Genomic DNA, 24,701 nt, shown 5'->3' with positions numbered 1-24,701 from the left:
CGGTGGACCAGGTTCTTTCTAGTAAGTGCATGGAAGTCTAACTCCAACATAGCCAGTAAAATTCACAGATTACAAAGCCAAGGAAGTCATTTATGACTGGGTGAACTTCTGTGGGTAACATGAGCAGTCACAACAGAGAAAGTTATGAACTAGTTATTGGTTGAATTAGGGCATGTCTTTTAGTATAGCAACTGTCAAAAACTATTGTCAGTCTTGACTTGAACAATTTCAGTGACAGAACCCCCCAGAGCTCTTGGAAGGTTGTCCCCACTGGGCTTTTGGATTGATCTGATGTGCTTTTACCTTCACTGTTAAAGGTATGCATCTTAATTCCCCTCTAATTCTGTATAGCCTGAGGACTTCAGAGAGTTGCAGAAAAAACCACACAAATGACGGATTAAACTCAGTGCAGATGAAGATTGTGACATATATGGTGTGTGTGTGTGTGTGGAAACAGTCCTCCGTCACATTTAAAGACATCTGAAGTGATTGTTACAACTCAATAGTTGAAAGCAAATGAACCCTAGAAATTAGAAAACAAATGAGAACAAATCAGAAAACACATGATGGTGTCACTATATAAATCATTGACAGAAGTATATTGTGTAACTCCTTCAGATTCAGGTCCCTGAGGCTTCACGAGGAAACAATAGTGCTGAAAAGGTACAGCAAAGGGCTGCAGGATGACTCACACTATGGAAGAATTTACACGTGAGGCATGGCTGAGGAAGGTACCAGTAGAGTAAAACCAGAGGTCTTCAGCCTCAAAAAAAGATGACTGAGAACAGTGTGGTGTAGCTGTCTGTAAAATCATGGAAAGATGGATATTGTGAATAAGAAATTATTCTTGTCTCTTCTAGTGCAAGAAGTAGGGAATATTGAATGAAGCGGGCTGGCAGCAAAATCAGAACAAAGAAAGAAGGATTTTTTTGATCTAACTCATAATTAAATATGGAAGATTGTCACAGGATCTTGTGGAAGCTTAGATTTTGTGCAGCTTTAAAAAACACAGGAAAAGTAACTTCGAAGGTTATCTTATAAATAAGACATCATCTCTGGCTCAAGAAATCCCTGAACTACAAATAGCTAGAGGCTGGCAGAATATTTCTGAGGAAGTGTCCCTGTGTGTGTGCTCAGTTCTCAGGTTTCCGTAGACTTAGGCTGTTGGGCACTGCTGTGCAGGATTTGGGGCTATATGGAGCCTCTTGATTCAGTCTGGTGTGACCTTTCTCTTTCTTCCCTGTCCTTAATGTGCAGAATCAATAAATTAACAATTGAAGTTTGAGGTGGTGTCAGTTAAAGACTGTTGGAAGGTATTGAGGTCCTGTAAAGGATTCATTTTTCTCTAATTTTAATATTTTCAGTGAGCTTGCTGACTTCACCACTGTTTGATAGGGAGGTAACAAGTTGAATTCCTGATAAAGCATCAATACCACTTAATGGGGCAGACTATACACGTGGGTATTTAAATATCTCATAATTGCAGCAATATTGAAGAAGACCAAAGAATGTCTGTCTTGAGTACTGAAAAAATGTTATCAAATGGAATGAGTTAGGTATGTGTGGGCCCGCATGCTTGACATCAGTCCTGGAAAAAAAGAATGGAAAAGCTGGTTAATTAAGATTCAAAGTGTGGAGGTAGGCCTTGCTGGACCTAAAAGCTGGTCAAGGACCAGCCACGTCACAAGCAAGAGGGGGATGAGCTCAACAGGTGTAAGTCAAGGCTGTAGGGCTGCAGGTTTTGTGTACTAGGAGCACACAGTTGCACCTGCTGTAACAAAGCTTCCCGATGCAGATGCTGCTTTGCCATGTCAGGCCCCTTGACAAAGCAGTTCCTATCTGCCATAAATACATATAAGCCCTGGTGCTCTCGCTTTAAGTCAGAGTTGTATTGATAGAGGGCTAAACTTCTGTCACTCTGTGTTCTCTCTTGTAGCTGTAAACTGTTTTTACCTGACCCAGTTCTGCCCGTTTGTTCCATGACAAAACGGTATGAATTTAGCTAATACTGATCAATTTGGCTTTCTGGAAGATGTCTCTTTACATGTGGTTGGAAATACTGCATGGTATTACCTGCATGTATTTACAGTGTAAATGGTCCTAAAGTGTTGTAGTGCCTTTTTTCTCATTGCAGTAACTGTTGGAGATGAGAGCTTATTTAATGAAGGGACTTGAGAGAGGTGCAAATGGACATGGTGAATTTTTTTGTTGATTCATAATTCAAGGTGAAATGGCTATATTTAACCACTGACTTAGCTATAGGAGCATAAGTTTTGTATTTCAGTCCTTGCTTTCTATTAGGTTATATAAGTTATATCTCTTGACAAAAATATGGACGTGTAAAAGTATCTCATGTTTTACCTGTGACATAATAGTCTTGAGTAGATATGGAAGTGAATGCAGAAGATAGGCCAACAGTTTAGGAATGCATATACCTACAAGTCTACTGCTGCTTGTTGATTTCTTTTAGCTGATAACTACCCAGAAGGGGCAGTTTAGACCTTAGGTCTGTGTCTCATTCACGTAATTTCTAAAAGGCTCCTTAAACCATGCTAGGCCACTTCAATGTTTGTTATCTGCTAAATCAGCTGGGAAGGGGGTCCCATTTGTATGTATGATGCGTGCTGTTTTGCTGAGCAGATGTACTCTCTTTAGGCAATTGACTGTAGTTATTTTGTGATGTGGTTTACTCATTTCATGTAGACAAGCAACTTAATGCAGAGAGGAAATGAAAAAGATACCCTTGTCAGATGCTTAGTGATCCTTGAACAACTGATTATGATAAAGGTGGAAGATAAATATCAAGTCACTGCTTTCAGGTGAGGTGATTTTACATAATTACACATTTTGGAAAACATTCTGTGATGTATTTATTTCTGGTTGCATAGAGATTTAGGTTATGGAACTTGATTAACTGTTCACTTATATTAATGCATCTGAATTCTTTGAAGATAAGTGTGAGGGATAAGGCACTTAAAATTAAAAATAACATTTGATGACTTAAAAATAGTTAATGAATACATGTAAAAAAATAAAGATCTACCTTTTATTTTAAAAAATTACATAGTTATATACAGTCTTTTAAAAAATACTAGTTTTGACAATTTTCCTTCCTACAAGCAAGCTTTCCACTTGTTCTTAGCCGCCTTATATTTTCAACAGGGAGCTTAAAAAGTCTTAACTGCAACTCCAAGTTTAGAAGTTTCTGAAACAGTAAGTTTTGAATAAGCTTTCTGGGAGCTTCATTGAAAAATAAGCTGATTTTTCTTAAATAATCATGCTGGCTAGCAGTTATGGGTGAGATAAACAATTCCTTTTAAAAAAGAGGCAAAAACTCACACACAACATCCAAGGTAAGAAGACTTTTCCAGTGCGAGAGCGGTAACTGGAGAATCAAAACTTGAATTACAATTCTCATTTTTCTCTCTCTTTTAATTCTGACTCTGAACCAGATTCAACAGATAGCTGTCTTCTGAGAACAGCTGACAGAAGCTTTATTACATCAGCTGCTGGTTGCAAGTGTTACTGAATTGTAGTAGGCTTTGATGGTTCAAGTTACGGAAATCTTGAACTGGTGCCATTGAAACTTATAGCTATATTGTTTTGGTTTGTATTGTACAGAACCTACTGCTTAGTTGATGATTTTTTTCCTGGTATATTAGAGACAAAAGTATCGGTGCGTGTTGTATAGGAGCAGTGATGAGGCAGGAAGAATTCTTACTGAATTGATGTAATATGTGAAGTGAGGCGTAGGAAAAAAAGATTGAGCTATGTTTGATGGAGCAGTTGTGAAGAGAGCAGTTGGAGCTACTTACAAAAGGAGAGAAATTGGGGATGTTGTAGAGAAGCTGGAACCTGTTGGCAACAAAATGGCTGAATAATAGGTGCAAAAAATTCCTGTCAAGTTCTCGTCAAATACAGCAAGTCGGAAAGTGGAAGAGGGTTAGAATAATGGAAACTTTTTTGCCTATATTAAGCAGAAGACTTAGAGAATAGAAAGTGTTCCCCCCCGTCCCCCCCCCCCCGTCCCCCCCCCCCCGACAATCAAGGGTGGGATCTTGTAGGAGGAATTTCAAATAGTCTACAGGAATAAACATGAGATGATGACCCCTCTCCTGCAGAAATTGTTTCACATATCTCTCCTGGTAGGATTTCCATTATTTTGGGAGTATGTTGTTGACTCTTGATATGAGTCAAGGCTCAGCATAGTATGAACTTAAGTTTTTTAATTTCATATTCTATCTTTGGCAAGTAAGTTTAGTCTCCTAGCACTTGGTAGAATTCATAAACCCTTTGTGCATAAGCAAAGGATTCAAAGAGGTGTTTGTGAATGGCAAATTAGTCTGCCTTCAGCAAGCATCAGGCGAGAGAGAGATTGTTTTAGTAAGTTAGAAAAACATGAAAAAAAAAAAAGGAAAAGAGTTGATGGATTAAGAATTAAGGTTTAAATAAGAAAGACGTGTTAAATAGAAATGAGGGAAGTGATACAGAGAGAAGCAAAGGAAAGATATTTTAAACAATGCTGGAAAAAGAAATATTACATCTTTAGTAAATAGAAAGAATGGTGTGAAACCAGTAAAAGACAGTAGGAACAAAGATACAGGTTCTCAAAGCTAGTATTATGTACAAAATTGACAAATGTGATACTATAAAGTGGAGTGTTGAATGGTATGTGACTATGCTTTTTCGCTTTCAAGGGGTGTGGGGTTTTTTTGTGTATGAGCAGTTTTACCTTTGTCCATGACTTGTAAGTGTAGTTTTTTGACTAACAGATGCTGTGTTAATTTTTCAAGACCTATTAGATGTTAGAATCTCTTTCTAAAATGTTTTGCATATTATTTCCATGTGGAATTCATGTCTGTGGCTTATGTAGTGGATGCTGCAAGTAAGTGAAATAACTGGCGACCTGCACCTTCTTTTTTTATAGTTTTACGGGGGCACTGATTTCCAATCTGCTTATTGAAACTCTGTACACAGTACCTTGGGGTGTATTAACATAGTGCTGTTTCCTTACTGTGCTGTAGTTTACCTTTCATAAATAACTAACCAACAGTTCTAGCTTCTTTTAATATCCTTTTATATAAAAAAAGATTAATCCTATAATAAAAGATACCCTTTTAAATTTATTGCTGTGGTGCAAGATGTTTGCTTTGCTAGATGAAACAGATAATGAAGTACAGTACATGTTTTTTGGTGATATTAACAGAAGCGTGGCTTTTTATTAATTTCTTTTTTTCTTAAACAGCCATGCATGGAAATATGTATTAAAATATTTTGCAGGATTTAAATCTTAGGAAATATTTCAGTCTAGTATAAGTCAAGAGAGAAAGCATTTAATAGTTTTCCTTTGAATAACCTTAATATCAAAAGACAGCTGATGTTTGACCAGTATAGGAAATCTAAGAGCATCAGCTGTTTGTCATAGAAGAATTCGAACTTAAGTATCAGTATAAAATATTTCAAATTCATTGAGTTATTGTCCATACATTAAAGTATATATTGATGTGATAAAGAATTAAAGCAGTATATAAAATAAAAACTTACCTAGGAGATACTTGATTGAAGCTTTATCTGTGCTCTTGTCAGAACATACTGAGACTCACTCAGCAGATAGGAAGCTTTTTCTGTTTGAAATGCATTGTGCACTCTCGTCTTGTGATTTCTTTTTCCAGAGCATCTTGTTGTTCATTGCTGCTTCGTCTTGTGGTATTGGTTATTTCCAGTTTATCTCCAGGTATCTCCAATATCAGATTTCTTCCACATTCAGCATTTTTGTTTATTCTGCCCTGATCTTGTAACAGAAAAGAACCTGTGAACTTTGCATCTTCCCCCCCACCCCCAAAAAAGGCACATGCACTGACCCCAGTTAACTGAAATATTCACCCATTTAAAAAAACATTTAAAGATTTAGTATCTAGTAATTTCCATCTGTTTTCTGCAGCTATTCCAACACTGAAAAGTTATTTCCCTACACATTTTGGTAGCCTTCATGTTTTAGATTTTTGCAGGAAATAGGCAGGATCAGCAGACATCAGGTCTTAACTTTTAACCCATGCGACATTATTCTGTGAAGGATGATGGTCTGCGCCTCTCAGCTCCTTATGCTTCTGTCAGACACAGATGTGAAATGCTGCTTTAGAACAGAGGGTGAAAAAAAATCCCAAAGGGGGTAGTGTTTTGTCATCTCTCAGGACAGTGAGCACGCGTGGCATCAATGAGTAGCAGATATGAGCTATTCAATCCAGTCACTGAACTGACAGGATGACGCTTTCATACATAATAGACCCATTAATTATTTCTTCTGATGGACAGCAGTGTCTACTAGGAAAATAAGCAGCAGATGATAATATTAGGTTTGATAGGTGCTCTGTGTTTGAACAGCTTGCCATCAAGAAATGAATCCAGGAAAAAACTGCTATTTTGGAATATAATCAAGTAAAATGAACCAGAGTTGTTTTGACATGGTAGATGTCATGCATAGGGTTAAAAACTCCATTCAGGTTAAGGTGTATTCATAGCTAGCTTTTCATCAAAAAGATATTCTAAAAGATTTGCTTTAAAAATCGTGGTTTGTGTTCTGCTTCATGTAGCCTTTCAATTGGGGAACCTGGCTGTAGTCTTGTGGTTTTTCATTTATAACTTAATGTGCAGATTAAGTCTACACATTGATGAGGGTTTTGTCTTCTCTTTTTTGTTTGCTTTCTTTTTTTCCACTGCAAAAAGAAACCTGAATGTTTTTAAAAAAATGTTTTTCATTTACGAAGGTGATGTTCAAACTTGTTACACACTTTGTATTAAACAAAGACTTTCTGACTCAAATCCATTTCTAATTAATTTAGGAATTTAAATTCTCTCATTTAATGTTAAATAACTACTCTCTTGAGGCTAATATGTAGGAAATAATATATATTGGAAAATGCACTTTAATGTGGCATAAGCCCTTTATAAATCTGTTCTAAAATACAATTGGTGAAATCTTCATTCACTGTACTTATGTTGTTAGGGGCAACGTATGCTGATTGTGGGGAAAATAATGCAACATTTGGAATTTTTCCTTAGAATATGGTTTCATTTTTTTCTCCCCTTGGAACATTATTTACTGTAACTTTTCTTTTTAGTTTCTTGACAAGAAAATGTTTACAATCAGTTTGTTTCTTTTTTTGCCTTCTGTACGTTGAAGGTGAAGAAGAGATAAAATGATAAAATAAGAGAAAGAAAATAGGCTATTTACTTTATAATCAAGGTGAAACATGAAGCATACCAAAAAGATGGTGGGAGAAGGCACTACTTCTATGGGTTTGTACTTGTTGATTATGAGTATGAAGAACCTCTCATAGTTTGCCCTAGTCTTGTTCCATTGAAACAGCAAAATTATCTTCATCTTCCTTGCAATGAATTGATGGAGAGCATCTGGTTAAAGCTTTTTTGGTGTATCCAGTCAGTAATGATGAGCACAGTTACGCCCTTATATCACATCAAGTAACTTTTGGAATACATTTGGTCTCTAACTTGTATCCTATCTAGCTCCAGATGTAGTAGCAAGGTCCAAGCCCAGTAGCATACAATGGCTGTAACTTTAAATGTAAGCTGTCAATCTTATCTCTTTAGATAAGGAGTTGAGTTGCCAAGGATACAATGGGTACATGATGTAAAGTCCATGCTGAAAGTACTGGAATGAGGCATACTTCCTGAAATAATATTAACACTTTCTGTCTCATGATTTCTGTCTTCAAAAATGAACATCTGGAGTTTGTAGCCTAACCTGAACTGGAAGTGTCCTAAATTTATTAGGGTATTTCCAAAGGTGCTGATTCTCGTGAAACCCTTCCAAGTAGCTGGAATCTGACAAGGCACAATCTTCGTGTGTGTGACAATAATACAACATTTTACAGTTTGTATTCTCAGATAATCTTTCAGGAGACAAAGAACAAACACTAGTCCCGCTTGCAAATCCTAAAACAGAGCACTCGAGTATCTGCTCTGTGATTATCCCCAAAAGAAGTCCTGAAGTGCAAAATAATAGTCTTTTTTTAATACATATATGTGCGTGAGTGCACACATGCATATATATGTATAAAACCCACTCCCTCCCCCCCCCTGCCTTCAAAACTACATAAGATGAGCTATTTGTATATTAATATCAAAAGTATTCTGCTGTCTCTAGCTTGGAGTTGAGGATAAGCTTGGACAAAGTGGCATGTTAAAGTTTAGGGGATGACAGTGATCTGACATTGTGATGTGCAATCTGAGTCTAAGATAAGGAGATGATTGGTGTTGAGAATTTTAATGCTGAAGACAAAGCTGGTTAAAATTTTCAGCCTTGAATATATTACAAAGAAGAGAAAAAATTCTGTTTTTAGCATAGTGTTCTGAAAATCTTTTCTGTTTGGTCAGGCTACAACAGGAATAAGCTATATTTATATAACATGCATAAATAAAGGAGGTAAATAATGTATCCAGTGGAGAGGGTTGCTGGTGAGTGAAGTAGCAAAAGCTTAAAGCGTGCCCAACTATAAACTCCAAAGGCTCCATATAGTCATTCTTATGTCTGGATGTCTACTTTGTCACAGTTAGTGCTATAGTATGTGATTAATTCTTGCAGGATGTGGTTATCTTGCACTCACAAAGTGGCATGATGAGAGATTCCATGTCCATAAAGAACATCAGTTGACATGAGTTTCTCATACCTCTAAACCAATAGCAAGGAATCACAGGGGACTGGCTACACCCCTCTGCTTCATTTCATTTGGTTCACAAGCATGTTGTTTTCTGCATTGCAACTGCAAAAAGTTGATTTATAGTGAGGAAAAAGTCCTGTATTTCTTGGACAGATTTCTGTTAAGTTCCCTTTGGTTTTTGTGAGTGGTGTTATGTCTGTACATGTTAGATCCAAACCCCTCAAAATAACTACTGTGTAGTTTTGGTTAACAATGCATTGCAGCTCTGCACCTGAAAATCAGATCTAGGGGGAATAATGCACTTACCTGTTTTAAGAAGATTGCTTTTTAGAAGTTGCATAAGAAGTAAGCACAGAAGTCAGTTTTCTTTTAGAATGTTCTACATTTTAAGTGTGTGAGTATTTGAGGTGAACGCTCGCTGAAATTTTATTGCAATCTCAGTGAGATTTGATATTTACAGTATCAAAACTGATAGCTTTGCAAATAATATTAAACCATGTACTACTGTCTGTGTTAGTCCATTTATGATTAATAATTATAGATTCTTCAAGTCTAAAAGGCCAAGTGTTACCACTACTCTGTGGAAGTAATTTGTCAAATAGATTAGGGAAAACATTTTTCTAATAAAGCTGAGTGATCAGTAAAGCCATACCTCAATGAAAAGTTTTTACAAATTATAAATTTGTGTGGTAACCACTAATGTTAGTACTGCAAATAAATTTGAAAAAAAAATAAGATACTGTGTTAGAGAACACTTCTAAGCATTTTCCTTTTTGAGAATTTTATCAAGTATTTATCATTTATCTAACAAACAGCTATGCATATGGAAATCCCATTTTTACCTTTTTTCCTGAATGTTGTCATTCACCTTTTATAGATCTGTATGATTACCTTTTTCAAGCGACTTGATAACTGTAGTGGTCGCTTTTCAGAGAAAAGTGGTGTGTTTATCAGAATTTGTAAATTGCTGAAGAGCTAATGTTCTGAAGAAAATGTCATCGTTATTGCTGCTTCTTTTGTTGCCTGGAAGTAGTTCTTGCTTTTGTGAACAAAATTACTCTCCTACTTATTCTTCAACCTTATTTGTTATTAACTTTTTCTTTGGGGGGTGGCGTGGGGTGTTGTGGCCTATATGAATAATATGAATAATTATTTCTTATTGCAGACTAAATAATTATGTTCTGTCAGTGGAATATGTGATTATCTTCCAGCTAAATTAAATTAATCTGCAAAACTGTAGTTGTCAGTGATCAATATAGAATACATTGTGTGGTTCTTAAAAAAAATAATATCAATAAATGCCTGTATAAATGAAAACAGTCTTTAAAGCTTTAAAATTTTGCAATCAGATAATTAACACTGAGTAATGTTTGACTTAAACTTAAAAATATGACAACCTGAATCTTAAAATTATTTTGAATTTAATAGGCATATCTGGTAGCTCTCAGTGAAAATTCTTTCTCATTACTTAAAATGAGACTGTTCTTTATAAAATCAGACTTACTCATAAAATGTTTTTTCCCTTTAGTCTGAAAACTGGTGTAGAACAGCAAACTCAAAAGAGAAATGGATTGAGATAGCTTAGAAGAAAAGGAGGTTTTGTTACCTAGGAAATAAGTGAGTGTAAGTACTTAGCACAACTCTTATCATGTCAGACATCGAAGGGCTTTTGTGTTTCCTAGATTTTAGTTATGGAAGTCAAGTTTAGATGAGACAAAGTGACTTTAATACGAAATCCTTTGAGAAGAAAGACAAATAATTTGTTTTCCGCTTTTCTAGTGGAACTGTTGCGAGTAGATGTATTTTTGACAGAGTGCTTTAATAAAAATGTATGATAATGATTTAACATTATTTGTAGGACTGTTAGTTGCTACTAACATTTTGTTGGAAATTTTATTCAGTGATACTTTACTGGAGTAATACTTGCAATTAAACTGTAGAATGTTTTTTTGGGAAAGGTAACCAACTTGCTGGTAGAGATTTTAATTAAACTGTTTTATAAATTATACTTTGTGCATTTTTGTGTATTAGAACATGACTGCCTTGCTGTGTTTTTTTCCCATTATTTTAATATTGGAAACACCCAAAGATTTCTGCTTTTGTCTAACACATTATTAGGATGGATAAGTAATGACTGTTTCACAAATATATGAGCTTCAGTTATATTTGCAATCACATTTTAATTAACGGATCAGTATTTGTGAACGTGCTGTCTAATTTAGTCAAATGACAGCAGGGTGCTGTTACTAAACTATTCAGATTGGTTACAAATTATGAAACTATCAAAGATCGAACAGTTTTGCATAACTGTGATTTGTTAACTTGTGATATCTGAATATGTGCTCAGCAGATGCTGTCCAGATATCTTTCAATTGACATTATTTTTGAAGACTATTAATACGTGCATGCTCCAGGTGGATTATGACCTTGAGATTAACTTGTTTTAGATACTAAACTAATATGGAACCTCTTCCCCCCCCCCCCCCCCCCCCCCCCCCCATCTGTGTTAATGGGAAGTTTTGCAGTTCAGTTTTTTGTTGTAAAGGTAAGGAGTGATAACGCTGTGACCACAATTTTAGAAAAGTTTGTGGGGGGTGCTGTCAAAGATTTTGAAGTTTTGCTTATGCACACTCTTCCTGTTTCTCTCCCAACTTGATCATTCTAGTTGCCATAACAACTTCATAATAGCAGTGCATTTGCTGCTCTAGTTAAGGTTGTGTTAGCACTTCCATTATAAGCTACTGTTTTCAGGAATTTGTAATTTATTCACAGGCTTAAAAATGTCATTCAGTAAACCTATGTAATTGGCTTTTATGTACGGTACCAACTTTTTGAAAGCTGCTGTTGTCTGATCTCTGATGGCATGTATAAAATAGCATGTTCTTTCCAGTGTGTGGTGTGTGGATTTTTTTTTTTACCAAGAAGTAGCAAAATATTTTTAGTCTAAAACTAATTTTGACTGGTTCCCATCTGCCAGAGGTATGAGAATCAACATGTTCTTTTGCTCTACCACAATGCTCCGTCACGCCTGTATCCAGTTATACCCATCTGTTCCTGTTAGTTAAAAGGTTACTGTGAACATGATGCTTTTCTGGGAAGTAAAAAAACTATAACCTTTTCAATAAGAGAATTTCATATCCCTTTAAGAAATAAGAGTTTGACATCTTCAATAGATTTATAATTAATTTTATGTTAAATTACAGCTAGCTATATTATATGGTGGGTGATTTTTGAAATGCAAGAATAGAGGGGGAGTCTATGAACAAAAGCTAGTACTGAAAAAAGTTATTCATTATAGATACAGTTCCTGTTGTATAGTTTTACCAAGGAATTGTGCATAACTTCAATGCAGCTTTCTGAAATCTGGAGATTGTTTAAACTGGAAGACCCATCTAAGCAGTTACATAATTTGCTGATTTAGATCTGCTCTGTGCTCTCAAACAAGTGATTCCACTAGGAGTGTGATAAACGAGTTGTTCAAGGACTTCCCTTCACCCAAATGGATTATGGTTTGTCGTTGTGTTTTGGTTTTGTTTTTTGTTTAAACATAATAGTTTCAGGCAAATTTACAAGGCACAACACCAACTTGCTGCTCTGAATGTTTATGGATTGGATACTTATGAGGATTTGTGGGGGGTTCCCCACGCCCCCCCCCCCCCCCCCCCCCCTTTAAAAAAATCCTATATTGCCAAATGTACTGCAAGACACTTGCCCCTAAAATAAAATTATGCCTTTTTGATGTATGACATCGTGACATAATGTCATAGTTATACACTATGACAGTATGTTACACAATTTTAGAAACTGCTATGTAGTATCATTACTCATAAATTTCAAGGGAACAAACTTTCTTCTGTTCTTAATCCCTTATTGTTTTTATTTTACTTCAAATTAAAGTCATCATTTGCATAAAAGCACTTAAACGTGAAGCAAGTGTGTTCTTTTTTTAGTTCATCTATGTCACTTCTTCACTGTAATAACATCTAATTGCAGGTATTTAAACATTTGTTTGTATCACTTCAGTTGACTGATGTTTAAAAAAAAATCAGCAACATGTAACTTTAAAAGAAAGACTCATTTGTTTTGATTTTAATAGTCCATAGTAAGTGTAGCTATTAGTTTCAAAGGCCAGTATCTTTGCTTTTATTTTTAAAAGAATATCTAGTTTAAACTTTGAATATACTAAATCTAATTAAATTGTCCTATTTAGAAGGTATTTGTTGAAGTGTATCCTACCTGAAGAAAGATTGTGCGTACTTCTCAACTGAAAAATACAGCTTTTTAAAAGCTCGTTGATGCCATTGGCACAGACTTTCTGTTTGAATCTAGACAGGTGAAATATTCTGTTTGGATTTCTGATGTCCAGATGCTTTACCATTCTTTTATTGCTTTGCTTTTTAATATATTTTCCCCTTTCCCTCCAGGATCTGGTTAATATTTAGCCATTTTCTATTATATTTTGGAAATCATATTCACAAAATTGATTTTGGAGAGTTTCAGAGGTAAAACCTATAAATGTCCCAAGAAAAAACACTTAACTGCTGAATAAAGAAAGTACTTTTAAAAAGATACATCATAATGGTAGTTGCAAATTGCATCTCTTCTCCTAGGTTTTACAGAAGTTTGTGGTGGTTCTCCTATCATGTTCTGTTAGTTTCTACTTTTATTCCCTCCCCACCCCACCTCCTGAATTTACGGAACTTTGGATTTCAGAGAGTCCGTGTTCCTGGAGGATTAATTTAAAACCTTAGCATGAGTAGTTTATTCACCGTAGTTGTTTTATAGGTTCTGTGTTCTGGTTTGATTTTCATTTTAGAAGATTTTGGCCTCTCTCTGGTAAGTAACATGGAAACATCTGCGTCTTTTGCAGATTTCATAGCTATCAGAAATAATAGCATCTCATCTCTGCCACTTCCTTATTTTGTGTAAATATCTGAAGAGAATCCTAGCTTAATATTAGCTTGGTACTGTTCTTCATAGTACACTTCAGGTGAGAGGGAATCTTGAAAGGAATAGTTTAATGTTGCAAGCTGTGGATAGACTATAGTCTGTCTGCATTTATTTGGAAATTTGTTATGCAACTGTGTGGAGCTATTACATTAGTTATAAGGGGTTGCTAGAAATTCTGTGTACCAAAGATCTTTCTCTTCTGTCAATGAAAAATGGGGTAAAAGATGAGGTTTGATGTCAATTGCATTTTGGAACAGCGGTATAGAACTAACAGAACTAATAAAGTCTGCGTTATTGGGCTAAGTTGTTCTAAAAGATCTTACATTTTTTTGAGGGTACATGCTGTGTTGGTCTCTAATGTAGTAGAGATTAGTCAGTGGAAGTATCATATATTTATGAAGGGAAGAATTAAATGGAATTACAGAAATCAGTTTATTTGTGTTTTTTTTAAAGCCCATGCTTCACAAATCATAAACCCAATTATTCATAAATACCTTAGTACAGCTTGTTTCTAGAAAGCAATCAGCTATTAGATTCCTTCTCTTCTTACTTCATGTTTTACCTAATTTTGAAAACGATTCCCTTTAATACTACATCATTGTATGTAGTACATACATTTTATGCCTTTGATTTCTAATAGATAAACATTCATTTCACTGAAATTATATTGTTCAGCTTAGGTTCAAACTTTATGTTTCAGCCTTATTGGAAAGGTTTCCTGTTTTTTTTTTTTTTTCTAGTATCATGAATGTTCTGTGTGAGCCATGTGTGTAGGTCTGATGCAGCAGATACACATCTGAAAACACATACCCATAACTCAGGTGGTTTTATAGTGGTGTTGTGTGGTCCTCATTCTCTGTCTTTGTGATGCAACAAATTCTGCAAATGAGCTGGGTTATCCTGCAAAGGACACAAATAAAATTTGCCAGTTTCCCAGTGAATGATGAATGATTTCTTGAAGTTTTCCATGAGAGGCAGAAAAACAGGTCTTATTCAAGAACCTCTATAATCTTCCTGTTGTATGTCTGTTTTCATATGAGTATTGTGTGGGAAAATGAATCCTTTCTTTCTGCTTTCAGACTCTGTGCAGAATTTTCTAAAGACTCATTTTATAAGCTTGGCAATCTTACAGTGAAATCAGTACACAAAAAAGACAGTTTGGGCTGCCTGATAATTAGGACAGAAACAATTAAAGGACTACTGTATAGTTTAGAATCTAGCTCATTATGCAATTCATAAAATAGTATTAAAATACTGAAATTTTAATTCTTGCTAATTATTTATGTTACTGTACAGTCTGTTAAGTAACTTTTTCTGGTTTATAAATTTTAATCCTATAATTTTGCCAGTTTAAAAACATCTGCTGGAGCCTTTGCAAGAAGTAAGAAGAAAAAGTGAAGTAATGAACTTGCTTTCACAGGCTTTTTAAAAAACAGTGCTAACAACAGATGATAAAAATCTAAAGGAGAAAGGAATCCAGTATTGCTGTCATTTGGAAGGGGAATATCAATGAATAAGGGACCTTTGAGAGTGCATAATGAAAGACCACAAAATTGGAAAAGATGAGAAACTGTCATATGTCCCTACATCATGATGTACGTTGGCTTGCAGTTTTATATGGGTGAAGAGGTGTTCTTTGTTGATAGCTTGGTTCTATCGCATTTTAGTCAACACTTTAGTATTTGATCAAGGGATCCTGGGAGTTGATCTTTATCATCTTTGCCCTCTTGTGGAGGAGGGACCAGGATTCTTTCGCAGGAGAAGAAAAGGAAAATCACAGAGAAGAGATGCCTATTCTAAGGTAATCCATGAAAATAGGGGTTTGGGTTTTTTTTTCTTTTCTCCGCCCCCCCCCCCCCACACCCCCCCCCCGTCCTGGAGATTTATTGTTGCAGAGTTGGGAACTGGAGAAAAACTCACTAGAACTTCTTTATAACCAGTTATGACAGATTCCACATTGTAACTCTCAATTTATGAACTGTTCTAAAATTACTTTAGAATTTTGAGAAAGATTGTATTTCGGTACCACATGTATCTTTATGATTTTAAGGATGCTGTGTTTGTGGGAACTAAGGGAAGGAGGGAAAAACAGATTATAACGGATATTGTTTGCAACATAGTCCATCAAGTAACTGTCTATGCTTCAACATTTGAGTAATCAAAAGGAGGACAAACTAGCTTATATATAATGCATTACTTACCTGCTTACATGCTGGGTGTTTTAATTATGCTCAGTTACAATTTTTTGAAGTGTATTTTAAAAAGCTTGTCAGTAAGGTTGTCCTAGGAGAGAAATAGTCTCTTGGTAAGTGATGTTGGTGTAATGCAAATAGCATCCTCAAACACCTATTTGGGCATGCAAGTCTGGTTTTGTCACTGTAACTACAGGTCAAAAAGTGTTCCTTGTACCCTTAACTGTTGATTAGTGGCCAGTGCTCCTTTCTACATCTGGTCTGAGAATGCACAGTAGGAAAGACCAAATAACTTTTAATAATTATCTAGTTATTTAAATGGTACTTGAGTGTAATTCTCTTCCATTTCCGTTCAACTGGGGAATTATGAAAATATTAGACTGTCTTTTTCATTATGTGCTGTTTTGATTGACTCAATGTATGAATGCATTTGTCAGTTGGATTATGCCTTATCGTGCTTTATGCCTTATCTCAGCCTTATTTTTAAGGAATCTTTGTATTTTCTTTCATCTACGCAAGTGTCAAGTATCAGAGGGGAGTGCAAGACTCATGCTTCTTTTATTCATTGCATGATCTCTTTGCATCCTGCATACTGGCAGCAAAAGACCACTATTTCAGTACCCTTCTGTTAGCCCATGTGTGAAGTGTACTTGGGTAGAAAATTAAAGATTTGCAGACTACAGGGGCATGGGCATCACGAGCTGGGTGACAGGCAATAGGGCTGTGCAGAAACACAGAGAAAGCCTCAGGCCACATTTTGTGGTACCTATAGGACAAGGGACATGCCTCTTAAACGAGCTGATAGAGATGTATGCCTGCATTATCACTGGACTGGATTGTCCAGTTCCATTGTTTTGCCTGATGCATGCACTTTCTACGTTTTATTCTAGTGTGCTTCAGAGAACTGCTTTTTGGGAAAGCCTGTTGTCTGGGTTGCCACTTGAAAATAGAGCCAAACACTGAAATTCCAACACTTGCAAAATAATACATCTAATCAGTTAAAATGTGTCTGATGGAGACATGACCGATTGTGTGATGAGAAAAAGCAGGAAGTTAAGCCGTGATTCTTTTCGTCCTGATCCTTCAAGTACCTGCAGGGTTGTCAGGCTTTGCTTCCTGCTGGGTGTTTGAATGGAGAAGGGTTCCATGATGATCTACTCTACCCTTTGATGGAATTGGCTGTGTATGTGGGTGGCCATTTTGTTCTGTCCTTTACCTCTCTAGGAGGTTTCTTTGACCTGCCTTTTCAGGATGGTACGTCCAGTCCCAGTCCCATGTTTTTTACAACTTAAATTAATTTTTTTGGCGTAGCCAAGAGGCTCCCCCCTGCCTCCAACCCTGGGGGGGGGGGGGGGGGGCGGGGCTGGGTGGACTATTACAGTATTGTGAAGCCCAGTTTAAAAGAGACATAAAAATAAGAAATTAAATCTTAGAATATAGAAGTTAACTGTTATATGTGTACTTCAGCTTTTATTGGCTGGCCCAGGAAATGTAAAAGAACCACCTTCTAGAAGCAAATGGGACCTATGAAACAGCTCCATGCTTTTGCAGTACCTTTAGGGGCAGATCAAGGGAATGAGAGCAATTTCATACACTTTTATCAGTTGGTGAGATCCTAAGAATATTTTGAGACTAGTTTGTGTATTAGTTGAGACAATTAACAGACATTTGAGTCGTCATCTTTTTTTCTTTTTTTTTTCTTTTGTTAATATCATTCATTGGATCTATGGAGAGATATTCATGCTTCAGAGATCTCCCTCTCCATCATCCACCTTCCTGTTACCTCAGTAACAAAACCTGCAAAAATAACTTAAGTATATTAATAATATCTTAAGTATTTTATGGCTGATGGTATTTTCTGCCTAGGAGAAAAGAAGTGCTGTTTGCTGAACTAATTAAAGATGACATTTACCTCCAACAGCCTAAGAGATTTTGCTATCTGTAGAAACACCTTGGTGAACAATCTCAGCTTTGAAGGTAGTCCAAATGAGGATGGCTGAGTATAAAACATACCTTCTGTTATAAAGCAAGGTTTCTTTTGATCAGGAGATGATGAATGTACTGTTGGTATAACAGAATATAGTTGTATAATTGGAATGAGAGTCACTGAAAATGTATGTTGAGCATGTTATTTAGACATTTGATTTTCTATGTGTGTGTCAAATCACTGTCATCTTCTCTGTAGACCATGCTGATGGGACAACTTCAATATTTATTGTAGTATTTTGAGATAATCCATAGGACATACATTCAAAAATGTTAAATCAAACCTCAGTTAAAGAGTGGAAACAACATATGGCCATTTAGGAGCCCTTTATTTGATGTTCTGGGAGTAAACAGGCACCTTCTTTGGTGAGAATGATGTTCAGAAAAATGACACTGGAGTAATCAAACATAGAAGGCTTGTCTCAAGTGAGCCTTAATTTTATATTACTTATAGTAACTTTGAAATATTTTTTCATCTGAAACAGGAGTTTCTCATAAATTTTATAATTTATACTTGTATAAGAACTATAACCTTGTAGGGATGCGATGGCTGCTTCTTTAGTGAATAATGATGAGTGATGCCATGTTTTCAATGGAATATAAAGAAGAAATGTCTTGAAAGTTGAAAGTAAATTCTAGCATTTAGCTCTTGTCTTGAAGCTGCGGGTTGGTTTTTTTTTTAAAACTTAAGATTTTTAAATAAGTTGGTGTTTTGGGTTTTTTTGCTTTTTTTTTTTTTTTTTTTTGGTGGCATTCAGTAAGAAAAGCTTTAGATAGAGGCAGAGGTTCAGGAAGGTTGCTGGTGAGAATTCTGTGAATGTGACTGTTAACCAGACAGTGATTATTTATTTCTTTTTATGCTCATATTCTTAAATAGAAAAAATATAGTGATGCCACTAGTGGAATCTTCTAAGGAAATTAGTTTTTTTAAGATAAAGTTAATTTATACTTTTTGTTAATAAAAAAAAGGAATTAAATAATAGGATGCTGCAATATTGAAATTTTCTTGTGTAACTATGACAGGCCTAATTCTTTTCTGGTGTAATTGGTTGCATTTTAACAGCAGTAATTCCCATCTGCTTCTCAGGGTTTCTTGGCAACTTCAGTGCACTAAAAGTTATAAGTGCTTCAAATGATATGGCAAGTTGTATAATTTCAGTTTACTGAAGCCTATATTGGAACACACTGTTCTAACAAACTGTAACTAGGTATAATATGTATTTATTCTTTTTTTGTGAATTTGGTGCTGAGATTTCTCAACATTTATGATTAAATAATAAATATATTAGAAACTTTAGCACTCAACACAAAAGTGGGCTTTTGTAGAATGTATGTATTAGAATGTAAAACATTATTTCACTGTGGTTGTGCCTTTAAAAAGTGGGATGTATTAATTTATTATCCAGGTAGGCACTTATAATTTTATTTATCATGATGAAAAAATCAGATGATGGTTTTGACATAATTATGTTGAGCTTCCCATTTTTGCACTACTGATCTATAACTGTCACTTCAGTGGAAAATCCGGGAAAATAATTTGAGAGAGTGAAAAGTGGAGAAAAATAGAAAATGAAAATGAATACTTTAAAGACCAAAAAAACAAACTTCAGAAACTCTGAATTTGGCTTGGTAAAATGTGATTATGCAGCAGTTTGTAAACCATGTACATAGGGGTTTGATACTTTTGATAGGGGTAGAAGAGAGGAGGTTATGCTGGTGTCATCAAGGAACAGAGCAAGTGTCTGCTGTGGCAAAAAAGTAGAGTGGAAGCATGCAAAGGCTCTAGCATAAGAGTAATTAAAGATTACATTCTTTTCTAATTATGTCTGCTACTAGTTGTGCGGTAGGTTTTTGAACAAATATGAGCAAAGAAAATACAGAAGGAACTGTCCAGCTGCTGAGCAGAGAGGAAAGTTGTCAACAGGTGAAAGCAGGAAAGTCAAAACTCTGAATGTCTTTTTTTTTTTTTTTTTTTTTTTTTTTTTTTTTTTTTTTAACAAATCCACACTAAGTAGATCCCCTCTGACTGCATAAATAACATCTGTGACAGCACTTGGAAGCCCAGTCAAGTAGAGAATTCTGGTAATGTTGTCATGTTCAGAAGTCCACTTAGTTGAAGTATTAGGGAGGAGTGAGTATCCTTGTTCTGTTTTTCACTTTGCTCTTGGCAAGTACTTGTGACCATTCGTGGTGGTGAGATACTGTGTGATGGACCATCAGTCTGAGTAAGTACAGTCGTTCTTATTTCGACAAGGAAAGGAAGATGAATTGGGGGATTTAGTCTTTGTATGTTTGATGGTAGAAGCTGTATGGATGTTATAGGATCATCTTATAATTCAGGTTGGCAGAGTCCTCAGGAGGTCACTAGTCCAGCCTCTTACACAAAGCAAGGTCAGCTGTGGTCAGGTGCGGTTGCCCAGGGCTTTATCCAGTAGGAAACTCAAAGATTGGCAATGGCACAACCTGTTCCACTGCTTGACTCATGATGAAAAGTTTTTCTCTTATACCTAGTTTCAATTTTTATCCCTGTTTTTTCTTGTCCTTCTCCCATGCCCACTGGAAAGGTTGACTCCATCATCCTGATAACCTCCCTGTCGGTACCGGCAGGCTGCTCTCAGGTCCCCCCCAAAGCCATCTCTTGTGCAGGCTGAACAAGCCTTGTTCCCTCAGCCTCTCCTCATAGGGCAAGTGCTACCCCCGAGCCATCTTGGTGGCTCTCTGCCTGAACTCGCTGCAGTTTATTGGTGGCTGTACTGGGGTCCTAAAGCGGAGTGCAGTACTCCCAGCGTGATCTGACAAGCTCTGGGGGAGCACTGCTGGCTCCTGAGCAGCTTGCTGTCTGGCGAGGTCCCAGTTGTCTGGTGAGGTTCCAGTTGCAGCCAGTCAGTTGCAGCCTGGACACATCTTCGTGGTGTAGACCAAAAGTAACATAGCAGGTACATTACAGTGAGATAGGTTTTAGGTTAAACATGGGGGAAAAAAACAATTCTTATGTGAGAACAGCAAAACATTTTGAGTAAACTCCCTAAAGACACTGGGGAGTATTTGTCACTGAAGGTTGTCTTCATCTTCTAGAAAAACATCTTCTAGGAATGACATAGGAATAGGTGAGACTGCTTGGGAAGGAGAAAGGTCTAGATGATCACGTGAAGCCTGTTAAAGTCCGGTGAGTTCACAATAGGCTGAACAGGAACACACACCCCCCCACCCACCCATTTTCTTTCTAAATATTAGTAGCTGTTTAAGTTAACATTGAAATAATTATATTTATATGAGCGAACATAGCCCTATATACCATAAGCTGTAGAAATGAAACCAGAGGAAAATACAGGAAAATGTGTCACCATTTCTCTTCTGCATTCCATTTCAATGTGTACCTTAAACTGGTAAGTTCAGTTCTCATGCAAGGCATGTTTAGCAGTACCTTTTTGTATTTGTCACAGTTAGTGATATTGTTTCTGTCTTTTCTTTGATTATTGTTACATTGTTCTTATATATTCTTTGATTATGGTATATAAAGCGTTACCATATCACTGACAGTTGAAAGAAACAGCTGGTGCCACTGGCAGTCCAGAAATTACCACTTCTTCCCTGTTTCTCTTCATGGTCTGCCTTTTAAAGATTTATTTCAGAATCAGATTGCTTATATTGTCATCTTATTAAATCTTCTTTGAGTTAATAACCTGTAATCCAGTGAGCGTGATTTAAATTGTACGCATGTTTATAATAAAGAGTACTAGTATCATGGTGATCAAATAAAATTAAATTATATACTGGGCTTCTAGATGACGTAATTACTGTGGTTTTTAATTTTGATTACAAAGCAATAACTTTTTTTAGAAATATTTATTAGAAATTAGGAGCAATCCCTCTTGTCATTTGTGTCCATTGAATTGTTAGACTTCAGATTATTTAGCACCAATATTTGTATTAAAAATAGAAATTATGTATGCTATTTAGGAATAATACTTCAACATGGTGTTTGTCTCTGAGGAAGCAGAAATCTGCCCTGGAAAGGCTTTTCTTCCCCCACGTAGCCCCAAGCAAAACCCAACTCTTAAGAGCATCGTCCCATGTGTGTATGTGTTCTGGTGTGTTTCGTTTGCTAAGGATGTGTTCTGAGTAGTGAGGACCAGGCTTGCTACTGCTTTCAGTGCTTGGTCAACATACATGCATTAGTTTTTGTGTTTTGGTAAATATTAGACAGCAATATCAAAATAATAAAAATGGAACATAATAATAAAAATGTATTTAACACTTCATTCCTTCCTATGCTCCTCAAATAAATAAATCAAGTTAATCAATACAAGATATCAACATCTTGAGAATCTTCTAGTTTGAAGAAACATTGATAGACATTGCTTTTGCTATACCTTGGTTCTTAGAAATGCTTCAGCATGAATATATCTGAATCTTCCTATTTTTCATTTGTATATTTAACAGGGACAAATAAGTTAAAAATGTCATTTCTGCTTTTGGGAATTTAATAAACTTTTGTACTTCACACTGAATCTTAAAAACTTAAATGCTAAAGGTATAACTTTGTAAGTATGCTATGTATTTGAATAATTGTCTTTGCATGAATAATCTTGCTGAATATATATACTACGTATTTATGATTTTTAGTATTATATATGTGTTTACGTGAGTGTTCTTGCATTCATGTTACAGAAAAAGTGATTAATTCACATCCAATACTAATACAGAATCTTATTAAAATACAAAACCAAACCAGCAGGAAGTAAGTTCAGGATGCATTTTGTATTTGTGCATCCATTGATGCAGAATTTAGGCATATTACTTATCTTATTAGGGTAAAATGTGGAATTAAGGCAGCTATTGTGGTGTGGTATTAATCCAATAAAAGCCAGAGAATATTTGTAGTAAAGCAAAATGAAGAGAGGAGAAAAAAAAAAAAAAAAAAAGGATGCAATGACTGCTTTCTGCTGCTTTCTGATCCTCTCCTCCGGTATCTATAGCGATGTATAAATGAGAGACACCTAGGACTGTAAATATGCTTTTTCCCTGACATGTTTCCTGCTGGTTGCTTGGTTACCAGTACTTTGCCATGCATACATGCAAGGTACTAGCTTATTCTTCTGTCTTCACATGTTGAGCTTTAATGAGAAGATACATAATCCAAGTTCATGATTTTATTTCTCACGTCTACCTATTAAGGGTTAAATGGCTTATTGTCCTAGAAGATTCAAAACTAAATATGCATAATTTGTTGACTTCATATGAAAGAATAGGATGTTCCATCATATATGTATGAGTCTTTCGGGAGTGGTTGGGGATTTTTGGTTTTGGTTTTTTTTGGTGTTTTTTTTTTTTTTTAATATAAAAAAAATTTGGAGAAAATCTTAGAGGTGAGGGCTTTTGCATACTATCGCTTCTAGCATTTGTGTTTTTCAGTGGTTCATAAAAATAATAAAATACACTGGGGATGATGAAAGAGTGAAACTAGAAAAAGTCTTAAAACTACTAATATTTATTTTTCCCCACACTTGGACAGTCAAAAGAGAATTCTGTTCTTTCTGATTTTAATCTCACACAGAGTGTGTGTCTTTGTTCTGCATGTGGTTAAATAGCTGAAGGAAATTGGCCCTATCTTCTGAAATATGAATGGTTTATTCATGTTTCTTGTGTGCTTGTTTGAAAAGATATTTCCAGGTTCAGTTGTATCCGTACAAGATGGCTAGACCCTGAGTTACTTTCCCAGTTAGGAATTTTTGTTGGTGTGACAGGTCATTCCCAGAGGGTGTGCATCTGTATTGGACTAATTTCTCATGTGCTAGAGACTTCAAAAACTATCTTGAGCTACATTGAAATTTTGTGCTTTTGGGAATTCTATTGTTTGTAAAGTGTTAACTTTGTTTCTTGTAACTCCTTATGCAGCCTATGCACCCATCTACTTTTTTTTCACCTATAGCCATTCCTTAAAAGTTACAATGAAAGAACCGAATGACTTCACAGTAAACTGTCACTATTACCTTCCCCAGGGATGGCGTGGCCTTTGCCATTTCTCTTCTGATTTATACACAGTATATGTGTCAGGATCACTACAGAATGACATATAGTAATTTAGGGATTTCTGTCATAACTGTCACCATGGTACCTAGTACCTTTCTAGCTTTCAACTAAGTTGAGTAAGAGTTAAGGAATGCAGGTTAATATGTGGTGTTATATTTATTTAACTGCCTGTTTTAATTTCTTCCCCTGTATTTTCCATGGATAGCAGTGGAAGTATGAAATGAAGACAAGCATAGTCATGTCCTCCCATCTTGTCTCCCTCCCATCCTGCCTACCTGCTCCCCCCCCCCAATGAAAAGGATTAACATTTGATTTGTAAATAGTGTTTCTGAGTGAAAGTATAAACAAATTGAGAAAATCCTTTGATGTCATTTGAAGGCATATTGATAGAATGATTGTAACTTGAGAAGTCCAGACTTCTTAAATCAGTCTTCAATGCATTAATCCATTGAATTGTGCTTTGTTAAAATATTTTTTCTGTACATTTTAATATTGGTAGCCATTTTATAATTTCATGACTGTTAACTGATACATGTTACAAATATGCCATTTTCCTGTAATTGTTGTAGTGAGTATGGCTTGGGGTATCAGATGTTGGAAGAGAAATACCCTAGTGATGTTTTCTGAAGTAGGTGTTTACTAACAAAAGTTACAGTCAGATAAGATCACATATTTAACTCCTCATAGTACAGACTTCTTAAAGTCATTTAAAAAAGGCAATGTCAATGTGTATTTTTGTATAAAGGAAAAAGTAGAAGACCTTAATATACCAACCTGTTTTTGACAAGTAATACAAGAGTATTAGTACATCTCTTGTAAAAGTGTATAGAAATCTGTAAATATTTTATCTGCCTTATATGGT

General features: G+C 35.7%; 2 protein-coding genes across 4 annotated transcripts in view; one reads left to right on the top strand and one right to left on the bottom strand.

The window, feature by feature from the left end:
• The window catches only part of CHRM5 (cholinergic receptor muscarinic 5), a 47,236-nt gene extending 41,124 nt beyond the window's left edge, over window positions 1–6,112 (bottom strand). The window contains exon 1 of the mRNA XM_005230718.3: window positions 5,545–6,112. The gene's annotated coding sequence lies outside the window, so the exon portion shown is untranslated. The remainder of the gene's footprint in view (window positions 1–5,544) is intronic.
• The window catches only part of AVEN (apoptosis and caspase activation inhibitor), a 94,818-nt gene that overhangs the window by 33,388 nt on the left and 36,729 nt on the right, over window positions 1–24,701 (top strand). The window lies entirely within an intron of this gene.

This window comes from Falco peregrinus, chromosome 1 (assembly GCF_023634155.1).
Source record: "Falco peregrinus isolate bFalPer1 chromosome 1, bFalPer1.pri, whole genome shotgun sequence".
NCBI classification, from domain to species: Eukaryota; Metazoa; Chordata; class Aves; order Falconiformes; family Falconidae; genus Falco; species Falco peregrinus.
The sequence above is the reverse complement of the archived record's forward strand: the minus strand, read 5'-3'. Positions and strand labels throughout refer to the sequence as shown.